The 25,663-nt window shown below is 40.3% G+C and overlaps 1 non-coding gene across 1 annotated transcript; it reads left to right on the forward strand.

The window, feature by feature from the left end:
• Positions 1-7,768: 7,768 nt before the first annotated feature.
• TRNAN-GUU (transfer RNA asparagine (anticodon GUU)) lies at positions 7,769-7,842 on the forward strand. The gene has a single exon. It is a non-coding gene; the product is annotated as a tRNA-Asn (tRNA).
• The last annotated feature ends 17,821 nt before the right edge of the window (positions 7,843-25,663 follow it).

Below are 25,663 nucleotides of genomic sequence, written 5' to 3' on the forward strand. Positions count from 1 at the left end.
TGAAGGCATCATTGGCTTCACCATAATTCTGGAGGCATCGTTGGTAACACCTCTCCAAACCCTTGAGGTGCTCTTGATAGGTTACTCTCACTCAATATTGAGAAGACTAAAGTGCTCTATCAACCTGCTTCAGGCCTTGCACGTGACCCACCACAAATCACCATCAAGGGTCAGACTTTGGAGACAGTTGAGCACTTCTGCTACCTCAGTAGCCAGCTTTCTCAAAATGCAAAAATTGACAGTGAGATCCAGCATAGGATCCAGTGCGCAAGTGCTTTCTTTGGGAAATTTCTCTGATGGATTTTCACGTACCGCAACCAATGGCAGGACACCAAAATCCAGGTGTATAAGACAATTGTTGTTCCTACACTTCTCTATGGAGGCGATATACATATATGGATAGAGAAATGACTTTCAGCAGATCATAACCTTTCCCCTGATACCTTACAAGGCATACTTTATATGCAAGATTACAATCATATGTAAATGAGGAATATGGTGGGTTACAGGGTGCTCCCCCAAGATACTGAATGTCACAGATAGATACAGTCAATTTTAAGATCCAGAAATTTATTTTTCATTCATTATCTCTTTATTTGTTCCAAGACAAAAGCGCAGAAGGAAATCACTTCTTTAGTCTTGTTACCTCACTGCCTAAATCTCTGTGCCTGTAGATCTAACTTAGAATGTCTCCACAAATCCCTACATATGTTAAGTCATCATAAAGCAAGATTCATTTTAATTCCAAGAATCATAAGAAGGTAAAGTTGTTTTTTGTCCTCCATTTAATGGTTTTAAATATAAATGTCTTCTGTTGTTACTCTGCACCCACCTCCCGTTTTTGTCCCCTATCCTTCCTACCACTGAGAAGACCATCAATCTCACTTTTGTATATAGATATGCTTTGGGCCTCCACTTCCATAGCATCTGTACCTCTCAGAAACATGAGAAGATCTATCTTCACATTGGTTTTATTCTGATGTTTTCATTCATTGGATTGGCAAGATGTATTTTCATCTCAGGTTCCGTGGCTTAAAGGGTCTATACTGACTTATTTAATTCAAATATATAGGTCTGGATCACAGTTGCCAACTTTCATGCGGTAAATAAGCATCCCGACTTTCACAATAAGCCAAAAATCAAGATAATCCCATTTCAAAACAAGGCCAAAACAAGCCAAACCCTTAGAAACCCAGCACTCTATGTGACTAGATCCCCCCGGCGTGCAGTCTGGGACTGTGGTGGGCCCACTATGCACCCCTGACTCTCTCCTTCCCCTTGCGCCTGCTTGCCAGGAGCCGATCAAAAAAAAAAAAAAAAAGAAAAAGAAAAAAAAAGAAGCAACAAGCTACAAGCCAAACAAGCCCAAAGTCAAAAATTAGGCAACAAGCAACTCACAAGCCAATTAAGCTGAAACCAAGCCCAACCTCTGTTTTATTTTCCTGCAGGTTTGGCATGTCTGGTCTGGATCCCCTTTTCCTAGTCCAATAGACATTTGGGGCTTGACTCCTTTCCCACATCACAAAGCAGAAGCAGGAATAGGCTCTTGCTTTTGTCTGGGCACTCTAAATACCTTTTAAAGAATCCTTTTGGGGAAGAAATTACACTTCCTGAGTCACAGCATTTCTGCACTAACCATGGGAAGCAATATTTTCTTGCAGGTTCAGGCTATCAGATTTCATGCTGTCCTGCAGTTCACCAGGATCCCTCCAGTGTTACAAGTGACAACTGAGGTAGACAGTGATGGAAAGGAGCTTCTTAGCACTGCTTCTCAGGGAGAGAGGATTCAGGCGGAATGATGCCAGGGCTAACCCCAAGTAGTTCAAGATTCTGTTCATGATGGAAGATTGGATTAAATGAAAGTTTGGGCCCCAAGTTTTGACAGCTGAACTCCGTTATCAAAGAACTGTAGGCAGCTCAGAAGGCCTAAAATATACAGAGTCCTTAATGTGCTTCTTTAGACTCTGTGTATCAGATTATACAGAGACCTCCTTCGAAAACGCCTTTGATATGCAACGCAGGAACCACATAAGGGTGTAAATGTGCCCATAAAGAAGCATTAACACCTGAATTTGATGTTAGTCTCTTCTCTTAAATTGCCTGATTAAGCAAAGGCCTCAGGAAAGGGCCCATCATGTTAATTAGACTTGCCATCTTAAATTCCTTGAGATTGTTGGCTGGATTACCAAAATTTTTGAGCTAGCAGAAAACACCCTTAAATAGATTTAAGACACTAGTTGGAAATGTCTGTAGTGAATAGGGCTATCTGCTTCTTCCCCTAATGCACTTAGCCATGTTGCTTAATTTTGAAATAAAGATAGATCTAAAATTGATTAATATGATCGCTTGTCAAGGAAGTACTGGAGCTGAAGTAGATGCTTTTGGGAATTAGTTTATTAAGGATTTGAGACTCTATCTATAGACTCTTCAATACGCTGAATCTTTTAGAATTTTTGGCAATGCTGAAATTGTGGGGATATTGTTTCTTGGACTACTAAGATTCAAATTTTGGGACACTTTGGATGAAGACCTGTCCTAAAACATGGTAAACAGAGAAAAAAATCTGAGTAGGACTCTTAAAATACGTAGGGTTGATTAGCATCTATAACCAGGGCCAGCGCTTCCATTTAGGCAACCTAGGCAGTCACCTAGGGCACCAGGATTTGGGAGGGCGGCATTTTGCGACCCTCGGCGGCAATTTGGCAGTGGGGGGTCCTTCTGCGCTCCGGGTCTTCGGTGGCAATTCTGCGGCGGGTCCTTCACTCACTCCGGGACCCGCTGCTGAAGTGCCCTGAAGACCGGGAGCGCGGAAGGACTCCCCCCCACCGCAGAATTGCAACCAATGACCGGGAGCGCTGAAGGACCCCCGCCTAGGGTGCCAAAAACCCTGACGCCGCTCCTGTATATAACATTATGTAACTGGACTCTTATGATTTGGAATGCATGATGTAGGTAAGGTACAGCCAAAACGGGAGATCACACAGCATTTGTGTCAGGCAGTCCATATTGAAGGATGTCGCTTATAATGAGGGGAAATAGGAATGGTAGGAATGCTTATTTAACTACCCAACATATCCTGGCTCAACCAGACAGATACCAACCAGCAACCCAATTTTAGAGGCTTTCCAAAAGGTAGATGTAGACGCTCATCCTGGACTAAATGCCAGGCAATCAACCATTTAGGAAAAAGTGATTTTTCTCTTTATATTTTTAATTCACTTTGGGCTATCTATTGAGCAGAGTGACAGGTACAATAAGGGAACAAATCCACTTATTTTCTTCAAATTGAGAGATTTTAAAAGATTTTTATGTTTGAATCTGCTTTAGAATTTGTCCTCCCAGCATTACGAATTTAAGAAAATCCTACTGTAAACTGTGATCTACTCCTAATTAGACTTCAGTACATGCTTAGGTGCTATCCTGAATAAGCCTACTTTCCTGGATGCAGCCAATTTTTGGATATTGAACCTCAGAATGCTGGACCACCAGGAACCTTAGAAAAGCTTTGCTGCCTCTGGGAGCATAGAATCTAGGAATTTGTCTGCCTCCCTCTGTGTTCTGTAAAACACTCAGTCAGTAGTGGCTGCACTAAAGTTGAGTAGCATCAGACTCATTTATCTCAACAATATTCAGCATTAATTATATTTCAAGAGCTATTCAAGCTCCAGTTAGAAACTTAGTGATAATAGCAGTGTTGCAAATTTAGGATTTGTTGCAAACCACAGGAGATTCCCTTTTTAACTCCTTCTGTATATAAAATTCTTTGGTTTTATGGCAGTTTCTACTTACACATTGAGGCCCCTAATAGAAAAAAAGAAATAGAAAGACACAATGTTCCAGCCAAAGGTGACAGATTTCAGCTTTATGATCTTTCTTTATTGAGCTCTGTGGTGAGGTGTAGAAACAAAGACAGTAAGACATTTTATTGGAAATAAGGGAATCTAGCAAAATAATTCTGGTACATTTCTCTTCAATACTACTTATAAACCTGAAGCCAAATTTATCTCAGGACTGTCAAAAAGAATAGTCATTTGGAACTCTGAGTGTTTACGCGGAGGTGAGGTGGGGGCGCGGGGGGGGGGGGGGGAGGCAGCAGCAAGTGGATTCTCAAAAAATAAAGCTTCCAAATATTAAACAGAAAAGAATAACATCTCCACTTTGCCTCTCATAGTTCTGAAGCAATTTGTAGATCAAGAAGTGATAAAAGTAGATGCAGTTCTACAAAACTGCAAAGACAAGGATTACCCTTTCTAAGGACTGACAAACAGAATTGTGTGTGAGACATCCGGAAGCTACATCAGTGTAGCCATCACTGGCATGATACATACTTTTTGTACTAGTGACAATTTTTACTCTTCTTCACTTTTTTAAAATGCTTTTCTAAATTTGAGGAATTTCTTTTAGTGCTTGTGAAAGGTGCTAGATGGATAATTCTAAAGACTGAAGTGCTCACATTATCCACAGGACAGTACATTACAAGGAGTGGCAATGCAAACTCCCTTTACTTTCTTACTTATTGTGCCTCAGATGAGATCACGCCTAAGTAAGTGGATAGTTCTCTCTCATTCAGTCCTTGGCCCCTCAGCTCAGATTGCTGCCCAGGCTGTGAATTATGGCCAGTAGTGGTGATTGTTCTGTGATGTTGACGCTTGATTATTAGGAAAGAACTGGGCTGAGACGACCAACTCAGTTCACATACTCTCTGTCATTGAATGGCTGTCACATGGTATCGACTGAACCTTGTGATCCAGAACCATGCAGCTTACCCCATTTTTCCTTCCTATAAATGATGACTCTCTGAAACATTCTGAACAACGATTGACTTCTGATGTTACTAAATACCCTGTGATTAGCAATAGCTAATAAAGACCCAACATGTATTAAATTATTTTCAAAATTCATGGCTAACCAATGTTTTTTTAAAATAATACAGATAAAAATACAGACTTTGGATGCCATTCACAAATACATTTTACTAGGGGAATAAAAACCTTTTCCTCAGTCAGAAAACCAGCTTGCTCTTTAATCTTCCTCAGTTTTTAATCTCTCTTTTGGAACTACACTTTTCTATGTTTGTTGTTGGCAGCTCTGAAAAATAAAAGTTGGCTCATGGGATTCCCAGAGGGAAATCAGCTTTTGATTATTTTTTGTCATAGAAACATAGTAATTGCCGTATTGAATTAGACCAGTGGCCCATCTAGTTCACTAAGGATATGTCTATACTACCCACTCAGATCAGCAGGCAGCAATCGATCCAGCGAGGGGTCGATGTATCATATCTAGTCTAGAAGCGATAAATCGACCCCTGAGTGCTCTCCTGTCGACTCCTATATTCCACTGCCATGAGAGGCACAGGCCGAGTCGACAGGGGAGCAGCAGCAGTCGACTCACCGCAGTGAAGACACCGCGGTGAGTAGATCTAAGTATGTCAGATTCAGCTACGTTATTCATGTAGCTGAAGTTGTGTAACTTAGATCGATCTCCCCTACTCCCCCGCCTCCCCTCCAGTTTAGACCAGGCCTGAGAGTGGCCAGCATCAGATATTTCGTGGTAAGGTGCAAGAAACCCTGTAGCATTAAGCTGTATCTCTGAGCTTCAACTCCAGAATAATCAATTAATATGTTCTGGAAGACATGGACGTGGATGTTTCCACATTTGCAATGTCTAGAAGGCTGTTTAGCTGGGCTCTAGAATGGATGGCACCCTGAAAGTAGCTAGCTTTCAGAAAATGATGTATAGAATGATAAATTACCTTTTAGGTCTGTATACATCTAAAGCAAATTGCAGAAAGGACGCTTCCCAAGAAAAAGTGTAGAAACTTAGTAATTTGGTAATTTTGTTGTGTAATTGGGAGAGCCCTCTGACTTCCAGCCACCATACTGCTGAAATTACATGGGAAGCTTTTTTCTCAGTTTTCTACATCATCAAACTGCATTTTTTTGACCGAGGGTACAGGGTGTGTGTAAGGTCCGTTTAAACAATACCCAATTTCTTCCCACTTTCTACATCATCTCTCTCTTACATGCAAGCACCAACACTCCAATCTTCTAACAGCTTATGTATGTCCATTGAACTCAGTGGGCTACCCATGTGTGTAAAGGAAAACATGTATGTAAACCAACGGGATCAAGGCTCAAAAGCACTCCCAAATTACTGATTAGTACCATGCTGGTCCTGAGGCCTGAGTTCAGTAAGTTACTTAGGCCTATGCCTAACTTTAAGCACTTGCATTGTCCCATGGAAGTCAATGAGAGTACTAGCACCTAAAGTTAGGCACATGCTCAAGTATTTTACTGAACTGGGGTCCTGATATGCTACCTCTGCTGTTCTGGTCTTTGCTTTGTGTGTTTGTGCATGTTACTACGCACAGCAGGGTGACGGAGAGCTGATGGGACTCAGACATGTAGAGAACCACAACCAATGTTCTTCACACTGAGCCAACCCCGTTTATCACAAGCAGGAAAGCACTTGATAGGGTGCAAGGCACCCTAAAAAGAATTCATTTTAAAAGATTATTTTAAATGCTGTTTGGGGCCTGGGTATCATCCCTATCTCTCTCTCTCCACTCTCCTAATAGCCATAAAGATGTGTGAAAGGTGCTACCAAGAAAAGTACCAACGGTGTGAAATCGTACACTGAGGAAAAGAGTATATTACAGTAATAGTAACTGCACTTATTAGCATCTTTAGCCAAAGTTCTCAAAGCCCTTTGAAAAAGTGCATCTTTTGTAAATGAGGATTCTGCGACACAGAAGTTAAGTGATTTGCCCAAGGTCACACAGTGGGTGATGGCAGTACAGAGCATAGAACCAGATACCATTCCATGACTTCAGAGCTAAACACCCAAAAATTACAGGATATCTCAAACATTTTGAGAGCTGACCATTCCTGGGAATGCAAACTCATGGCCTAATCCAACTCTCATCAGGTAAAGGGAGAGACTCCCATTAATTTAAATAGGAGTTGCACTGGGTGCCTCAGGAATCTTTCTGGCTCTTAGATAGCCAGAAACTGGGAGCACTGGAGGTGCACAAACTCTGCAGGGAGGTGAGTTATATTACCTAATATCCCTGCATGGTGACCCTGCTGACTAGCTCTAGTTTTATTTGGACAGAGACAGATTTGCCCCCAGGCAAAGCCTTAAAGGGGTGAGTGAAGATAAGGAAAAACTTCAAGAGTGGTTTAGAGGTGTAGGTCTTACACTAGGAAGGTGTAGATATGGATTTATCCCAGGATATCTGCTATGGATTTGGTTAATAATGTAATATGTAAAATAAGGAAGTGGTAGCTTTCCCTTTCAGTGGTGTTTCTGACCACTACATTAAAACAAAAATGTACAACTAATAAAATCCTGCCTTTTTGAGAATCCCGTCAATTAAATCACACTAGTAAAATCTCTAGGAAGCACATTTGGAATGCTAGTCAGGAATAGCTTTTGGATGTGTATGCATAATGGATGAATCAGTAAGGGAAATAAAAATCTATGGTTAACTCACTGGGATATGTGACTTTATTTCCCAGCACAGAATGTTCCCTTAAATGGGGAGCTTAGAAATAACTCAACTCTTACAGATTTCGTACAGAAAGGAACCCTATAATACCCTCCCTTTCTCCCTACCAAGTAATTTAATGTGACTAGATTTAACAGTCGAAGCTTGTGTTTATTTAAATTCTGCATACATTATTTTATAGAAAATGGAGATAGAACATTGCCTGATGATGATGTCAGAGACTTATCAGCTTTTCTGGGAAGCTCTTTTTCTACCGGAGTCTCTGTGGCGCAATCGGTTAGCGCGTTCGGCTGTTAACCGAAAGGTTGGTGGTTCGAGCCCACCCAGGGACGCAGTTGCGTTTTGCCTCTCCACGTCTCACCGCAAGAGCCGCCTTTTTGTACAGGTGAAGGGGGCTCCATTAGAGCCCGCGGCGCAGCAGCCGCCCGTGTGTTCCAGAGCGGGGCGCCCACTCAGCAGGCGAGGGAGAGCCCTGGGCTGCAGCAGGAGCCCTAGCTGTAGAGACGATTATTTCCCGTCCCGCACCATCCCTGGGGAGCCCCGGCCTCGATCCCCCCACACCTTCTGCCGGGCAAAGGCTCCCCTCCCCTTGTTGCTGCAAAGGAGCACCCGCCCTGCCGCGCTCCCCCGGGGGGCGCCGAGGGGACCCCTCCCTACCCCTCTTCCCCCCAATATCAGCCTCCTCCCTCTAGGACCCCGCTGATCCCCACCTCCCTGCAGGGCCCCCGCTCTCTTGCTTCCCCTCCAGGCTCCGCTGCTGCCCATCTTCCCTGGTTTCCCCACCACAATCCCCAGGTTTCGCCTGATCCCCCCGGCTCCACTTCAGCAGCATTTACGTGAGCCCGGAGCGTCCAGCGCCTCAAATTCACTGCAACAAACTCTGCCCCGGAGCTGGGGGGGCGGCAGTTTATTTACCTCTCCAGTCCGATCTAAAAGAGGACAAGAAAATCCTCTGTAAATGTCTGATACTGATAGTAACGGATAAAGAACCGATCATGAGTCATTAGGATCGGGGCTTCAGGAAACGTTACATTTAAGTCAGTCTTGTGGCTGGCCTGTTACAGCCGAATAATGTACACTGGAGCCGAAGCCCTAAGGGGAAAAAAATCCAGTTGCAAAAGGGATTATTATTTATTATCAAAGTTAAACTGCTCAAAGGATCTGGACGCTCTACGAAGGCAGCAGCAACATTTTACAGTATTTAAACTACGTGCTTAAATAACCAGCAGGGAGGGGGAGCAAGAAGCGAAGATGCCAAGGAAACATCTTACATAAGAGGGTCGATAGGAAAGTCGAGCCAAATTCACTTTCAGCTGCAAATGTCTCCGCAGGAGCATTTGAAATCGGTCTGGACAGTCCCCCAGCAGCAGTTGTAGGTTTGTTGAACTCCCCTAGAATACGTTTGAATCCCCGCTACACGTTTTATACCAGGGCTGCAGCTATTTTCAGGCCCGTTTTCTTCTCTCCTTGAGCAGCAGCTCATCAGCCTTCAACTGGCTGTGTAAAGTGTTTTGCATAAATGAATGTTAAAAGCAATTACGTTCGAAGCTTCACCTAAACGTATCAATTAGGAGTTGGCACCTTTGCCATATATTAGCCCGTGACCTGATTCAAATAAGTTTTTCACTGAGTGCAAATACGGCTGTTTTCGAGATCAGCTTCTGCAAAGTTTGGTATGATCTACTTACACTTTATAGACAACAGAATTCATATTAAAAATTGCCTACTTCCACAGTAAAGTTGTACTTCACAGATCTTTCTTTTCAGTGTGTCTGTTTTAAATAAAAACATACAGTTTTCTCAAAAGTCATGTCGTGAAATAGATAGACTTGCAACTCTCCAGTGGTGACAAGATATGGCCGTGGCTTGCTGCATTAGCTGTTGACAAAACTGTATTTTTTAAAAATTGAAAAATCAATTTAAAAGGAATGCAGTCAAAAACGTTAAAATATCTCTACAGCAATTTGCTGGCATTGTTTTCTCTCGTTTAAGTCTTTTAAATTTCAGCAAACCATTCTGAAAAATTGGCACCCACAGGTCATGTGCAGGCAACAGTATAAACATGTTTCACTACAGTACCAAGCAATTACAGCTGACAATGTTTCATTTATAAATAATTCCTACCCAATAGTGGTATTATTATTTTAATAATCATTTGAATAAATGTTATTCTTCTTCTTGTTGCACATTATTTCCAGAAAAGCATCAAGCCCTGTGGCATTATATTAACTGCATTTGGCAAAAGCCGGGTATGTGAATAGAGATTTAAGTATATATATACATATACTGTTTGGATTTGTACATTATTTTCGTATGCTATTTAGGCATGAAAGGTTTACACACAATCACAACTCTTGAAATGTGAATGTGTGCAGCTATGGCAGCATTTATAGAAAGACAGAGTGGTAGCAATAACTTAGGAGTTAAGGTTTTATACATCCTTAACTCCTAAGTTAAGACCTACAAAACTAACAAGGGGAAGGAAAATGAAACCATAAAACACGTCTTGTTTTCTACTGTAAGTCACAAAATACCTTTGATATATGTGTATTGTTATTTTACCTCCTGGACTGCAAATCCTGCCCCAGTTAGTACATTGTGTTGAGTAAATGTGTCTATAGAAAAAATGTTGAAACATATTTAGCCAGTATAGCATAATTGTCCATATGTATATGTGTATTATACACAGAAAAAAGATATTTCAAATGCCTTTGATTTGTATAACTGTACAACTAGACATGTAGGCAATACTTATTAAAACTAATTTTATAAAGGTAGCTACAAAGCTTGTGCATTCAAATTTATTCACTGCTTCCGTTCACAAAAGTACCCCAACCCATCTGCCCACCAGCTAATTAAAATCAAGGGTGTGTTGTGGGGGAGGGGAGAGAAATCTGGAAAATGTGTTTTTGGGAGGGAGTAGAACCCATGCAAGAGCGAGGCTAAATATATTTATTGATCAGTGAAGCTTCCCCTTATCAAGCAGGAAAAGAGCTCATTTTAATTTGTTTTAAATGTTTCCTAAATGAATACATTTTATTCAAATTCAATTGAGAAGAAATACTGTGATACAAATATACCTAGTAGTAATGTTTGATCATTTTTATAAGAAAGACCTGATACAAGCGAAGTGACCTTATCCATAACAAAAATAAATGTATTTAAATTCCAGCATCACCTTATGTATCTGTCTGCTCTGATACTTTACTGAAACGGCTGAAGGTTTGAAATGAACTGTTGAAATGTTGAAAAGAAATGAGAATGACACAATACTGAAGGCAAGAGAATCTCTCAACTGTCTATTACATTGTTACACAATTTTTGCAATAATAGACACTAATCTAATCTGTTGTATCTATCCGTGCGCACACACTTGATGATCGGGAGACTTTAATGAAGACACACTGATGGCTAAGACGGGACAGCAGAAAGCACAGTTCAGTGGACAACTGGTCGGTTTGTATTGATACTGCTCTACGTTGATCTCTCATTCTGCCCACCTTCAGTTTTTCCTTCGGTAACTTGTCAGGGGCATCCTATAAATCCTTCTTTCCCCACCTGCTGATCTCTGCCGTAATCCCCCCGCCCCTCCACACACACAACATCCCTTCCACGTTGTCTGCTGCCCCCCATGCTTCCCCCCGCATTCCTTTCTATTCACGGCATTTGCAGAAGTGACCCAACAGCCGTTTGTCTGGCTTCTGCGTTAATCGCTTCAGTGACTCGGGGCGCAGAGCTCGCGCAGGGCTGGTTGTTACACGCCCCGATCGCTTTTCGCTGGCTCGAGTCTGGTTGCTGCGGTGTCTGCAGCGCTTTTGTAACCGGCGAGCGCAGCTCCCCCCCCCTCCCGGGGCACGGCACTGGGTTGGCGCTGTAATAAACACTGTCACGGGCAGCCAAATCCTGAGCTTGCTCCCTGTTCATTCCCGGCTCGGCCAAACTGTGATTGCCCCGGGGGGTGCAGCCCGAGAGGACACCCAAGGCCGCTCTGCCCCTTCTCTCAGACAACGCCGCGGGAGGGGCCTAAGGCGGGCAGGACACTCTGCCAGGCTCCCCTCACTCGCCAAGCCCCGTTCGGGGAGGTGCGGGCTGTGCAGGCCTCACCCCGCCGGGCCCCCGGAACCCCCCTTCCGCACGGCCCCAGCAGCATCCTGCTCCACCGCCCCCTCCCCCGGCAGCGGGCTCCCGTTGGGGCTGCGCTGCCATTGGCCGAGCCTCCCTGCAGCTGCTCCGTAGCAGGGGTGGAGGGGAGCCAGGGGCTTTCGGCAGGGAATCCAGGTGCCGGGGAGGGGGGCGGTGTGGTACAGAGCAGCCCTGGCCCCGTCCTCGCCCCCTCCAGCCCCACGGAGCCCCCGTGCGCGCTGAGCACCCACAGAGGGGCGCCCACGCGACGCCAGGGACGGGAGATCACGCTACAGATGCGGCCCTCCCCGCCCTCCCCCCGGGTCTGTTGCGAAAGGGGGAGGCATGTACTGGGAGCACCCCCCGCCCCGCACTCATGGATCTCCAGGAGGTAGCCCAGACCTGGGGATTGGGCCTAAGATTTGAACCACAAAGACAGCCGCTGACAATCATATTCAATGGATATTATACGTGCTTTTTCTGAAATAAACAGAATATTACGGTGTGCTTAATGTATCATTAAATCTGAACCACTGTACCCTTCATCGTGTGGGTCCACTAAATGGCTGTGTGTATCTTACCTAGGCAACATACCGTATTTAAAACCACATTAGATTAGACCTCTGATCGAAATAGCACAATAAAAGGTATATCCATTTATAACCTAAAAAGTATATTTTAAGTAACTCTTTTGAACTTTTGCCAAGATCTAATTATTTGAGAGGCAGGTTAGATGTGGAATAAAATATTCATAGATCGAACAAAGAAGAAGATCTGAAAGATTTGAATCATGAAAAACAAGAGCTCCCTGAAAGGGTGCAGAAAACAGCCATCTTGAATATTTTAATCTCTGGCAAGTGTTTCTTTGGAACAAAATGGATGTTGGAGGGAAACAGCATAGTTAACTTTACTGTATCCTTCTATTTCTAACACCATCCATCTCCCAGAATCCAGCTGGCATGAGGCAGTGAAACTAGATGGAATGCCACAGCTTATTATCTATATAAAATCGTAATAAATAATCATAATAATACGAATAGTATGGTCTGGAAATTAGTATCTCTAATTTTTTCACATGATTTATATTTATTTGTTTGCATCAGTACATACAAGTCACATGCAATACCACAAAAAACATTGTTAGGACTCATTCAGTATAAACAAGCAACTGCTATATGTTTACCAAGAACACAGTTGTAAATATTTTTCACTTTTAATATAACAACATGTTGTTGCTTTTATGAGGCCTGATCCAACTCTCACTGAAGTCAAAGAAAAGATTCCTATTTATTTAATTGGAAATTGGGTCAGGTCCTTGGTTAGAGGTTTGTGTGGGTATTCATGATATGAACCATTATTTTTAGGAATTCATCAGTTGGCCATAAAAAAAATCACTCTGGGCTAAAATTAAGCATAGAAGGTCCTCAAGATTTTTTTTCCTTTTTACCAAAATTCAAAAGTAGCTATTCAAGTTGTTTTTTAAACTGCAGGGGGGAAAAGTAAAATTTGTACAGCTTAGTGTTTTTAAGTGCTTTATTTTTTTCCCTTGTAACTGAAAAAGTAGTTTCCTTTTTAAAACTAAGATTTTGAAGGCTGTTAATCTCAACTGTGGATTCAGGCCTTTGCATATTTAAAGGAATAAATTATTAAAAACAACCAACATTGGAGATAGGCAGGAACCAACGGGGTGTTGGTGGGGACAGAGATAAGTCAGAAGTTAAGACACTACAGAGGGCTCACAGGGGCTTGTTCCATGTGAATTTTTTTTCTTCATTTTGCTGATTACTGTTTACTTACCTTGGACCTACTCCCTCTGTGGATAAGCTTGGCAGGAACAATGTAGAGAAATATGCTAATAGGAGCTAAAAGAGGGAGTGCTAGACTAGACAGTTGAAGGGTGTTGTCTACAGATTAGAAAATAGGACTGGAAATAAAGATTGCTGGATTTTGTTCTGACTTTGCCACTGACTAATTGTAATCTTGAGCAAACCACGCAGGCCAAAATTTGCAAACTTGGTTGCCTAAAGCTAAGCTCCTAAGTGATCTGATTTTTTCAAAGATTTTCAAAAGCTGCACTCATTCTAAAAATCAGATTGCTTATGTTAAGTGCCTAAGTATGGATTTAGTTGTATACGTTTAGGCACACAGATGTGAAAATTTTTACCTTAACCTCTTTGTGCCTTATTTCCCCCCATCGAAATATTTCTCAACTCTTTCAAAGGAGTGTTGTGAGACTTCATTAATCTTTTGAGAGCCTGTGGGTGAAAGGCTCTTTAAAATCAAGCAACGTGCTCATGACTTTATAAAACATAAGCAAGCAGAAACCACAGGAGAAAAATAATTTCGGAAAATACAGGGAGCAAAATTGATAAAATACAAGTGATAAGTACTTAGATGCAAAAATTGAAAACGTGTGTTATAAAAAAACAAATGCACAAGCTAGAATAGATAACCTGGAAAAGCAAACACTGATTTCTTGGTGCAAAATGTCTTAAAGGACAGCTCTCATTCTAAAAACATAAACACTGTTTTGTTAAAGGCAAACAAATTGTTGTATTGTAATCTATAAAATATGAAGAACTTAATTAGACTGAATAATGTTGGGAGTTGTGGGACTGTTGTTGGGCCCAGAGGGGAAAGTCATCACTGGATTTGTAGGAAGGTTAAGCTCCTGCATTGAAATGTCGCTGAGAATCCGATTTATGTGGGAAAGGTATTTAGGATTCCAGGGAGGAAGCAGAGTGCAGAGAAGGACTAAGGAAGTATTCTTCTTATACTTTGTTCGTCAGACCTGAAGGACAGAGACACAATGATCAAAGCAGCCAAGGAAAAACATGAATTTTTTTTATGATGATTGTAAGGCAAATGTTCTGTGAAAGAAATATATAAACAGGAGAAGAAAAACAGAGTAATGTTATTTGTCTATATAACAATAATGATTTTGTACATTTGAAAAAAGGTATTTACCCCATTCCCATTTTTGTGTGGCATGATCAATTTTTTTTCTCCCTGTTATATGCTATACTGCCTCACTGTCATAAACTTTGATTAAAAAAAAAAAAAGCCTGAGAGCTAGATTGTGCCTAGCCATGCATGGTTGCACAAGGGAGAGAAACAAAGGTGCAGGAATTCTTCCACCTATATACCCTGCACAGGGGCCAGGCACAGTCTGCAAATCCACAAAGATCTGAGGCTCTAGTGGTAAATATTGAGCAGCACATTTGAATTATCTAGATAGGGTAGCTTCCTCGTTTGGCTTTTTTGCTGGGTCATTTCCACTTTGGGTTCAGGAAACAAGGACCCTCTATTAAGTATTTCATAGAGCTAGGCGTATAATTGGTAACAAATTTATTCAGTAGACTGAAGGCTTGTATATATACAGTTTTTGTACCAATTTAACTATATTGATTTGGAAAACAATATAGTTATACTGATGCAACTCCTTAGTGTGGATGTAGTTATACCATTATAAAGGTGTTTCTAAATTGATACTGATATAAAACCTGCATGTACTATCATCAGTTAGCCACCTTTTCTGCCCACAAATTATCTGCAAACACTTTATTTTTTCATATTTGTTATTCAAATTATTTGCCATATTATTTCTCAGAATATTTCTCTGTCTACTATAGATTGCTTGGGAACAGTTAATTGTTAAATACTTAAAGTAATCATTATTCAAATTTCAGGCTGTGTTGGCTAGTTTTAATTGGACACACAGTTCACATGGTACCATTTCTGTTCCCTGATTGGATGAACTGAATATTCTGAGACTCAGGAGTGAATGCTCACATTTACAACTCCAAAAATGTACTTTCCACAAATATGCTCTATGATTCATGTGAAATGTGCTGTTTCTGTGAACATTGCTACTGGTAAGTAGCTGCTAGTATATTGTGGGAAAATAAACGCAGAGTCTAGCACAATGGGGCTTAACTTGGTTGTGGTCTTTAGGTGCTACCACAATATGACTGTTAAATAAAAATAAAAATAATAAGAAGAGGCTGAAATTAAGTTGGTGCAAATTCAGTATTATATTCAAGCCGACATTAGCAGAAAATGTTTTGTGGTATTCACCTGGCTCCAGTATTTAGCATTCATTGGTGGGGTCTGATTTTTGCAAGCCCTAAACTAAACAGGAAAACTGTTCTTTTTCTCCTTCATTTTCCTTAATCTCCTTTGAGTCTCATGTGGAAGAGTTTGAATCTTCCCCAGAGGTCAGTGCCACAGATTGAGAAACACCACTCTAGCCTATCCTTGCAGTCCTCTAGCATGAATTCCTCAAACCCCTCCTGTATAAGCTTGTTCCATTATCTAATTTCCTTCTCTATTTTCATATATATATAACCTAGATCTTTCCTTTTTTAATTTCAAGACCTAGTGCCTTCTTTACTACTGTTGCCACTGCAAGTCTCAGATAAATTGGCTGGAAATATAATGATTCGGAATTTATTACAGAAAGAAGATAAGACTAGCTGCGATAAAGATTTATTATTAGACAATGAATAGGTCAGTTTTCAAGATTTAAAGGAATTGTACAAATTACCTGTTGGCCAGTTGTTGTTTTTTTAATTTCCAACTAGAGGCAGTGCTGAAAGAACCATTGTGGCCTGTTAGCTTGCCTTTGGAAATATTTTTAGTGGAAGAATTTGTAAGAGATATGGAAGATTCATTTGGATAGTAGATGTTAATAACATTTTTAATGATTTCAGCAGCCTCAAATGAGACTACTGGGGGCTGGGCTGTGCTTGACTGGAACTTGCTTGTGTTGTTAGAGAGTCTAGCACAGTGATTCTCAACCAGGGGTACAGGTACCCCTGTGGGTACACAGAGGCCTTCCGGGGGTACATCAGCACATCTAGATATTTGCCTAGTTTTACAACAGACTACAATAAAAGCTCTAATAAACTCCGTTCAAACTAAAATTTCATACAGAGAATGACATTTTTATATTATTTTAAATACTATACATTGAAATGTAAGTACAGTATTTATATTCCAATTGATTTATTTTATAATTACACCTGTACCCCGATTTAACGCTGTCCTCAGGAGCCAAAATATCTTACTGTGTTATAGGTGAAACTGCGTTATATCGAACTTGCTCTGATCCCCCGGAGTGCGCAGCCCCGCCCCCTGAAGCACTGCTTTACTGCGTTATATCCGAATTCGTGTTATATGAGGTCGCGTTATATCGGGGTAGAGGTGTATATGGTAAAAACGAGAAAATAAGCAATTTTTCAGTAATAGTGTGGCTGTGACACTTTTGTATTTTTATGTCTGATTTTGTAAGCAAGTAGTTTTTAAGTGGGATGAAACTTGGAGGTACGCAAGACAAATCAGACTCCTTAATGGGTACAGTAGCCTGGAAAGGTTAAGAGCCACTGCTGCACAGGGTACCATATGCAACATCAGTATTCTGCTCTCCAAACTTTTGTGGACTTCCTTTTGACATCAGTGGCAGATCTACAAATGTGGGGAAAACAGAATACTGAAGTCGAGTACTAAAGTGAGGATATTAAGCCATGTCTACACCAGGAAACTTGACAAAAATTCCACTGGAGCACTGGTAAAAACTGTAGCATAGACAAGGCTCCTGCAGCCAGATCCATTTTTACCATTCTTTATTATACTTACTTTTGGGACGTGTAAGACCCAGTGTGGAAATGTCCTGAGAAAATCATTTTTTCTTTGAGCATTATGAAATGCAAAATCGAATCAAATGCACACATACAAAATGGGGAATAACTGGGTAGGTAGTAAAGGATCTGGGAGTATAGTGGATCACAAATTGAACATCAGCCAACAGTGTAATGCAGTTGAAAAAAGGGTTAGTATCATTCTGCAGGTATTAAAACAGTGTCATATGTAAGACACTTTTCTACTCTGCGTTGGTGAGGCCTCACCTGGAGTACTGTGTACAGTTTTAAGTGCCACACTTTAAGAAAGATGTAGACAAACTGGAGAGAGGCCGAAGGAGAATAACAAAAACGATAAAATGTTTAGAAAAGCTGACCTATGAGGAAAGGTTAAAAAAATGAGCATGTTCAGTCCTGAGAAAAGAAGACTAAGAGGGGACCTGATAAATCTTCAGATATGTTAAGGGCTGTTAAGTGTTCCAAAAAGTAATAGGCTTAATCTGCAGCAAGGGAGATTTAGGTTAGATGTTAGGAAAATCTTTCTACTTACAAGGATAGTTAAATACTGGAATAGGTTACAGAGGGAGGTTGTGGAAACCCAGTCACAGCAGGTATTTAAGAACAGTTAGACAAACACCTGTCAGGGATGGCCTAGGTATACTTGTTTCTTCCTTGGTGCTGAGGGATGGAGTAGACCTTTGGACATCCCTTCCAGCCCTGTATTTCTATGATTCTGCGATTATTGCCTATGGTTTGAATCCTTCTTGTCTTACTCTCACTGTCTTTACTAGGAAATGTAAAATGAGCAGGATTTGGCCATATAATTGCTAATTCACAGTCAGCAACCATCAAAGGAAAAGGGCATTCACAGTGGCATACTCAGTTTCTGTAATGATAAGCCTGTCTCTAAGTGGCACTAAGGTGGATCATCTCTAGGATTGTAAGTAGTAGTTTAAAAAGGTCTTTAGATTGTAAACTATTTGGGGCAGAGACTGTATGACCATATTTGTCTGTAATGTACCTTGACACTTTTGGCAGTATATAAATAATAATACTAATTAATTACTACACAATAAATACAGGGGAGCAAGTATAGAAGTAAAGGTTCTGGGGCTGTCTAGGCATCCCCTAGGATCTGGGTCAGTAGGTAAGCACTGAAAGGCATAAAGCCCACTTTAGCTGTGCTGCCATTCAAAGATGTCGGATGTGAAACCTGTCAAATCCTGAGCCTTTAAAATCATTTGCTGATGAGCCTGAAAAGAGTGAAAATATTGAACTCCTGTGGTACTGGCCTAACAAATGTCACATTCGTTTTATACAGTATATAGTCTCAGTTTAACCATTTCAATAGCAAAACAGACAACACCTTCCCCTGCCCTGGCTGCTTGGCCTTTTCCCCAGTGCTTTTCAGTACATTTTTTTACAGTTTTTCTGGCTTAGGTCAGGTGATTCAGGCATTCCCTGCTGTTCCTGCCCGTTTTCACAGCCTGTGAATTAGCTCTTCTGGAGGCAGCATTTCCTGTCAGTGACTGACAAGAGGTGTTGTATCTGACAAGATGCATTTTCTCTCTCTTTCCCTCTCTTTCTTCTGTCTTGTCATTGCCTCCTCATCTCTCTGTGTCTCTCCTTTGCTTCTAGTCTCCTTAATCCTCTTCGGTTTTCTCTCACTTCTCCTTTTCTTTTTTCTTGTATTCTTTCTCCACTTCACTTTCTCTCTATTATCTTTCTTGTCCTCCTCTGCATTCTTTCAATCCCAGCAGGGCTCACGCATACAAATTGACCCCCTCCCAGCCAGTAATGTGATCGAAACTCTTTGTGGCTCCTACTATCTCTATGGTAACTATGGGGAAGGGGGGTCTCCATAGTGGTGTTAAACCCAGTGCACTGGCCCACATAGTGTTGTTCTTGCTAACATTACATACTGACCACATGGGCCTGGTTGCTCATTTAAAAACTACCTTTTTAAAATAAAACATTGAAATCAATTTACTTTAAATAATTTAACCCCCCCAGAAAGCTAAAACCATGTGCCTGTGTGCATATAGTTTTTTGGGTTCTAAAGTGTCTGAAAAATGTTGTTGTCTTCAGAGCAGCATTTCTGGGCAGCCCTTTTTTTATCACTGTATTTATTATTATTGTTAATTGCTGGCTATTGCAGTCAGGGATACAGCTAGGGATACAGCTATACTAGAAAAATTAGAATCCACTTTGCAGCAGTAGCTGGTAATAGTGAAACTGATGTGCTAAGCCACTAACGCAGACGGGTCTCTGAGCAGGTTTTTGTTACATAGGCTCAGACATCTTAAATGATATCTATGCTTGCTCTTACACCATTGCTACCAGTGTGCAGCTTTACTTTTCCTGACAGTTGCTGCAATACATGTCATAAATTTTAGACAAAGCCTATGTTACTATACATCCACTTACTACCATCAGGTTCAGAGCTGTGCAAAGATGGAGCAATTGTAGAATCTGGTTGCAGCATAGAGTTGAGGGAAGCACCCAAATAATTGTGATATGGCCATAAGGGACATACTTCAGAGTAGCAGCTGTGTTAGTCTGTATCCGCAAAAAAAAACAGGAGAACTCTTAGCCACAAGTACTCAAATAAATTTGTTAGTCTCTAAGGTGCCACAAGTACTCCTGTTCTTTTTATAAGGGACTTAAAGAGCCACTATGGGGCCAAGTGTGCATTCCTCATACATGCAAAGCTCCCAATGAAGCATTGAAAACTTGGGAAACACACAGAATCCAAGACCATGTCCATTACGCTGAATAGATTTTTAAAAAGGGGATAAAAGTAACCAGCTTTAGAAAATGTAAAGAAGCTAGATTAACAGTAGAAAACGAACCAGATCCAAAGATTTTGTGAATATTATTATTTGCATAATATTTGTAAATAGTAAGACGTGGTTCCTGTTCAGGAACGTAGGTCCAAATATTGATCCATATGAGGTTCATGAGATTCTTTATAAACAGCTGTGTTTTCGTACCCAAAACAAATGCCCTGGGGCTGTTTATTTCTACAGAAAATAACATTAGTAGCACCTGTTCAATATTTATGAACATAAATAATTAAAATGTGTTGGGAATTTTGGCAAAAATTACCTGAAATTTTAACTTAAAAACTATTGGTTTTCCCTCATACCTCTGTAGATTTTCTGGGATTTTTTTTTTAAATATTACTCAGCCTTACTTATACTTTAATATCAAATATCACCAAAAGACACACTATATTTATTAGGTAATTAAACTTTCCTGGCTTTGCTGCTACTGGAAAAAATATTAGAAATCCCACAAGACTCTGCATTGCCCCGTGGGGTCCTGAAAACCACATCACTGTTGTTCAGAACTTTGTTGCTGACATTGGAAACACTACTTTTACCAAAAAGAACGAGGAGTATCTGTGGCACCTTAGAGACAATGATAAACATCTGAATTCTTCAAGAAATTATTCAGTTTTCCAACTAGTTATATGTATATGCCATACTCACAGATGTATTAATGGAAATGTCCATTGAAATGAACACATTCATTTGATTGTGAACGTTACACCTAGCTACATTTGGATAAGTCAAGTACATTAATCGAATGTTTCTGTGACTACAGTCAGCAATGAAATGGTTAACACTGTGGGCATTTAAGTGGTCATAATTAACAGTCCATTAAGATGAATGGAGAAAGTTCTCACATAGCACTGCTATTGTTTCAGTCTGTCTGTTTACAGACCCCGCACAACAACAGCGTGTGGCTTGACATTGTCCTGGTTTTTGCAACCAGAGGAAGTAGAAAACTCATTCAAAGAAGCTTAGATTCTAGAAAATGCAGCAAAATCTGGAGGAAATCCATCAGTTTTGAACATTTCTTGCTCCAGGGATTTCTGTTGTCCCAGTTGACAGGGATATGACAAGTAGCAAATCCACATTTTTTTTTATTAGCTGGTTACTTAAATAATACTCATCATCCATCAAATATTAGATACAAATTCATCCAAAATAAACACCTAACTATCCTGCATCACTTCACACTTCATAATGACTCACATATGCAATAAAATTTGCTTCCAGCAAATAAGGGTGTAGGTGGAAAGCAACTCCACAGACCTGTAAGCATGCTTCCTGATTTCTTGATGGAATTGCTTTTTTGCTTATTTGGCTTATACTTTTCTGCAAGTGTATAAATGTTTCATTCTTCCTGTGTTCCATATTCTTGTATAATATATCATGAGTCCCAGTACTGCCAACCTCAAGCATGCAAAAATCATGTGTTGGACCACAAAACATCATAAGATTGACTTTAAAAGCATGAGATATTTATAAAATGATATATTTTGGGTTCTTTATATTTGTCTTCTGGCTTCTGAATGTTTAGTGTTCACTTGCTTCATATTTTCAAGCTTTCTCTGCAGCCATGAGGGCTGAAAACTTACTTTTTCAAAAATGGAAGCTGAGATTCTCATGCAATTCTTTAATTCCAGGAGCTGGAGCTTTAAGAAAAAAAACAAATATCAGGAGACTCATGATAAAATTCTTAGAGGTGGCCATCCTGCATTAGTGCTGGTGGCTGTTCTCTGAACAGGTCCAGAGAGGTTGAGACCCCAAGCATGAGGACCTGCATCCCAGCTGCCTACTGACAAGTCTAGCAGCACAAATCACTGAGCAAAATACTCTTAGGTGTCTCATCTCACCACAGCAAGGTGTCAGTCAGCTCTTTAGTACACAAGATAAATTTTATTTTCAGTGAAGCCCTTTAATTTATAGGCTCTGATTTTTAAAAGGTTTCCATTTCACAGGTGCATTTTTTCCTCACAGATAATTCATTTGCATTTGCAATTCATAGTTCTTGTATATCTAACTACCTGACTCCACTCAGAAATCAGGTAATTAGAAAGCTTGACATCAGCAGCACTTGGATGTGTATCTCTTTATCTACACTGCAGTCATCATTTTGGTATCTGAGTTCCCGAAAATATGAATGAAATACAAAATGTGAGTGAAAATATTGTCTCTCAGCATGTTTTAATTCATTCATCTGAATATAACTAAATGAAAATATTAGCAAATAATTTTTTATCTTGGACTCAGGTATGATTGTCAAAAGAACATTTTAAATAATACATTTATAGAATTTACCTTTATCCTTTCTGAAATAAAGGCTAGTTAAATATGTATTTGCATACTTTCATGTGTTAAAGTTTTTCCTGTAATTTTGACCTTAGTTTTGAAATTCCTGATTTTTTTAATGGTAGTTTTTATTTATTTATTTATTTATTGTTAATTACAATGTTCTTATCAGGACTTTTGCCCTTAAGCTACTGATACAAATTATCTTATTTCACTTTAGACACATTTTTGTCTGGGTTCAATTTAAAACTTGCCATAGTGCCTTGTGCTTGGCTGAGGCACTCGCTAACCATTTGAAACATTAAAAACACAATGACATGCCAGAGTGATCCCCTGAAGCCATTTTATAGGAATCCCTGTTTATTTCATTTTGATGGCAAGTCAGATTTCATGAAGCGGGAAGGTAAAAATGGTGTTAACTTCATAGATGACCTTTTTTAATCAAATTAATTTAAATCCTTCCAGTAACTCAGTTCCCAGTTTTGTCTTCCAAATGCAAAAATTTAATATCTACAAATCTGAGCCCTTTCAGTTCATAGGCACAATGCGAGAGAGAACTTTATACTAACTGCATCTGATGTAACTGTTACTCAAATTTATAATAAATTTATTTATGTAACTGTTAAAAAAATTGCAAACTCTACTTCTCTCCACAAAGAGAAATCCCCACATGTCCTTTTTTCTTGAGCAGTTTTAGGTGTCACCCAGGGATAAAAATCTGAAAAGGTCCCGAAGGTACTTGAGTGGGCTTCAGAAGCTTCATAATGACCCATCAGTGAAGAACTGGGCTGACTGAGAAATAACCAGCATTTTTTTGGTTTTTTTTGTTGCTGTTTTTTAAAATTGGAAGTCTAGGCCAGACACAATGTTCTAAAATACACTGTTAATTTCATTGTACTGTCCATGGACGTCAGCCTAAAAACACTGAATACTGAACAGAATGCTTACTAATAAGTGGCTCAATTGAAATCACTGTAATGAGCAATTTGATTAGTAGTAAGTGGAGCTGGTTGAGAAATTAAAAACATTTTTGTGAAAATTTCAAACTGCAGATTATTTCAATATGTTTAGTTTCAAAATAGACCCACTTTTTGTATTTCACTTTTTTTTCCATTTTTAAAATCTCATATTTTATTTTCAAAACACAACTTTTTCTGTGTTGAAATTGACAATTTTTAAATTTTTAAATATGTCACCGTAGGAGTAAGCTGATCATTTACAATTGGCAATAGAAAAGGAAACCCAAAAATTGAAACAAAGAATAGGAAATGAAAACTGATAAACAAGAATGAAAAGGATAAAAACATTGTATTGAAAAGTGGAAAATTTCAAGAAAATTTAAATGGTTTTATGAACATTTCTGTTTTAAAAAAGGGCCAGACTTTTTTTTGGCGGGGAGAATCTAATTTAAAAACATCTACTCTCTTGTAGTAATTGCTTGCAGAATTGATCCCTGTGGCTGAAATTCTACAAATACTCTGTGATGGTGTGTATTCCCTACATGTCGTATTAATATGGACCTGACAGGCCAATTGACCAGTTTGCTTGCACCTGGAGAGTGGGCCAGGCCTGATTAGAGATAAAGCCCAGCTAGGAGGTTAGCTGGCTTGCCCCTCTCCTCCTACCCTCACCCATCCAGAAGGCAATTGGAGGAAGAAAACTTAGGGGGAGAGGAGGTGGAGTGTTTCTTCTCTCTGGAAGAAGACTAAGAAGGATGTAGAAGAGATGAGGTAGACTCATAGACTCATAGACTCTAGGACTGGAAGGGACCTCGAGAGGTCATCGAGTCCAGTCCCCTGCCCTCATGGCAGGACCAAATACTGTCTAGACCATCCCTGATAGACATTTATCTAACCTACTCTTAAATATCTCCAGAGATGGAGATTCCACAACTTCCCTAGGCTATCTATTCCAGTGTTTAACTACTCTGACAGTTAGGAACTTTTTCCTAATGTCCAACCTAAATCTCCCTTGCTGCAGTTTAAGCCCATTGCTTCTTGTTCTATCATTGGAGGCTAAGATGAACAAGTTTTCTCCCTCCTCCTGATGACACCCTTTGACACCCTTTTAGATACCTGAAAACTGCTATCATGTCCCCTCTCAGTCTTCTCTTTTCCAAACTAAACAAACCCAATTCCTTCAGCCTTCCTTCATAGGTCATGTTCTCAAGACCTTTAATCATTCTTGTTGCTCTTCTCTGGACCCTCTCCAATTTCTCCACATCTTTCTTGAAATGCGGTGCCCAGAACTGGACACAATACTCCAGTTGAGGCCTAACCAGCGCAGAGTAAAGCGGAAGAATGACTTCTCGTGTCTTGTTTACAAGGTAAGAGGTGAAGCTCTACACCTGAGCCCTGAGCGAAGGGAGGAGTGTGCCAGCCTCTGGGCTTTGACTGAGGCACAGAAACCTGTGGCTAGACAGGACATTATAGAGCAGTAGAGGTATGCCTGCAATAAGGTAGGTGGCTGGCAGCTGGGCTGAAGATTTGGTTTTGTATAAATTTCTGTTAGACTTTAGTAAAGGAATTTGTGATCCTGGTGGAGGCAGGGCTCTGTTAAGAGGTTTGGCTGGAGTAGGCCAAAGGACAGTGGGGGAAACTGAGGCAAGGGTGCTGCAATACCACAGTGAGACAGGAGGAGGCATGCTGGGTTGACAACTTTGATATATACTGACATGCTTAACTTACTTATGTTTGTAGTCCCATTGATTTCAGTGGGACGACTCACCTGTGTAAAGTTAAGCACATGTGGAAGTATCAGCAGGATCAGGGCTTATGTTTGTAAAATTGAAGTTGTGGCCGCAACAAATGTTTATGGGGACAAATGGCAAGTGGCCTAGCTGTCTAATTAAAAACCTAAAGGTATAAGTAAGGACCTAATCCTGTTTCTATGTAGTTGGCCATTGACTTCAGAGGAAGCATAATCAGATACAAAAGCTATACATTTTAGTGTTAAATTACTTTGTTTTAATAATAACATATATCTGCTATTTATATAATAACTTCTATCCAGAGAGCTCAGTGGGTCTTATAACTGTTAACTAATTTAGCTTCAAAAGTCTCTTGTCAGGCAGGTATCATCTTCATTTTACAGATGGGGAAACTGAGGCCCAGAACTTAAATGACTTGCCCAAACCTGTGTCAAGTCATGACTGAAGTGATCAATGATGGTTGTCAACCAGGGTCTGTGAAACTTTTGCTTGTGGTCCATGGAAAATTGGCTGGGTCTCAGCTGGTCAACAATGGGAGCTTTTGTGTATGGAGCATTTT

This window comes from Gopherus flavomarginatus, chromosome 2, assembly GCF_025201925.1.
Source record: "Gopherus flavomarginatus isolate rGopFla2 chromosome 2, rGopFla2.mat.asm, whole genome shotgun sequence".
Lineage (NCBI taxonomy): Eukaryota > Metazoa > Chordata > Testudines > Testudinidae > Gopherus > Gopherus flavomarginatus.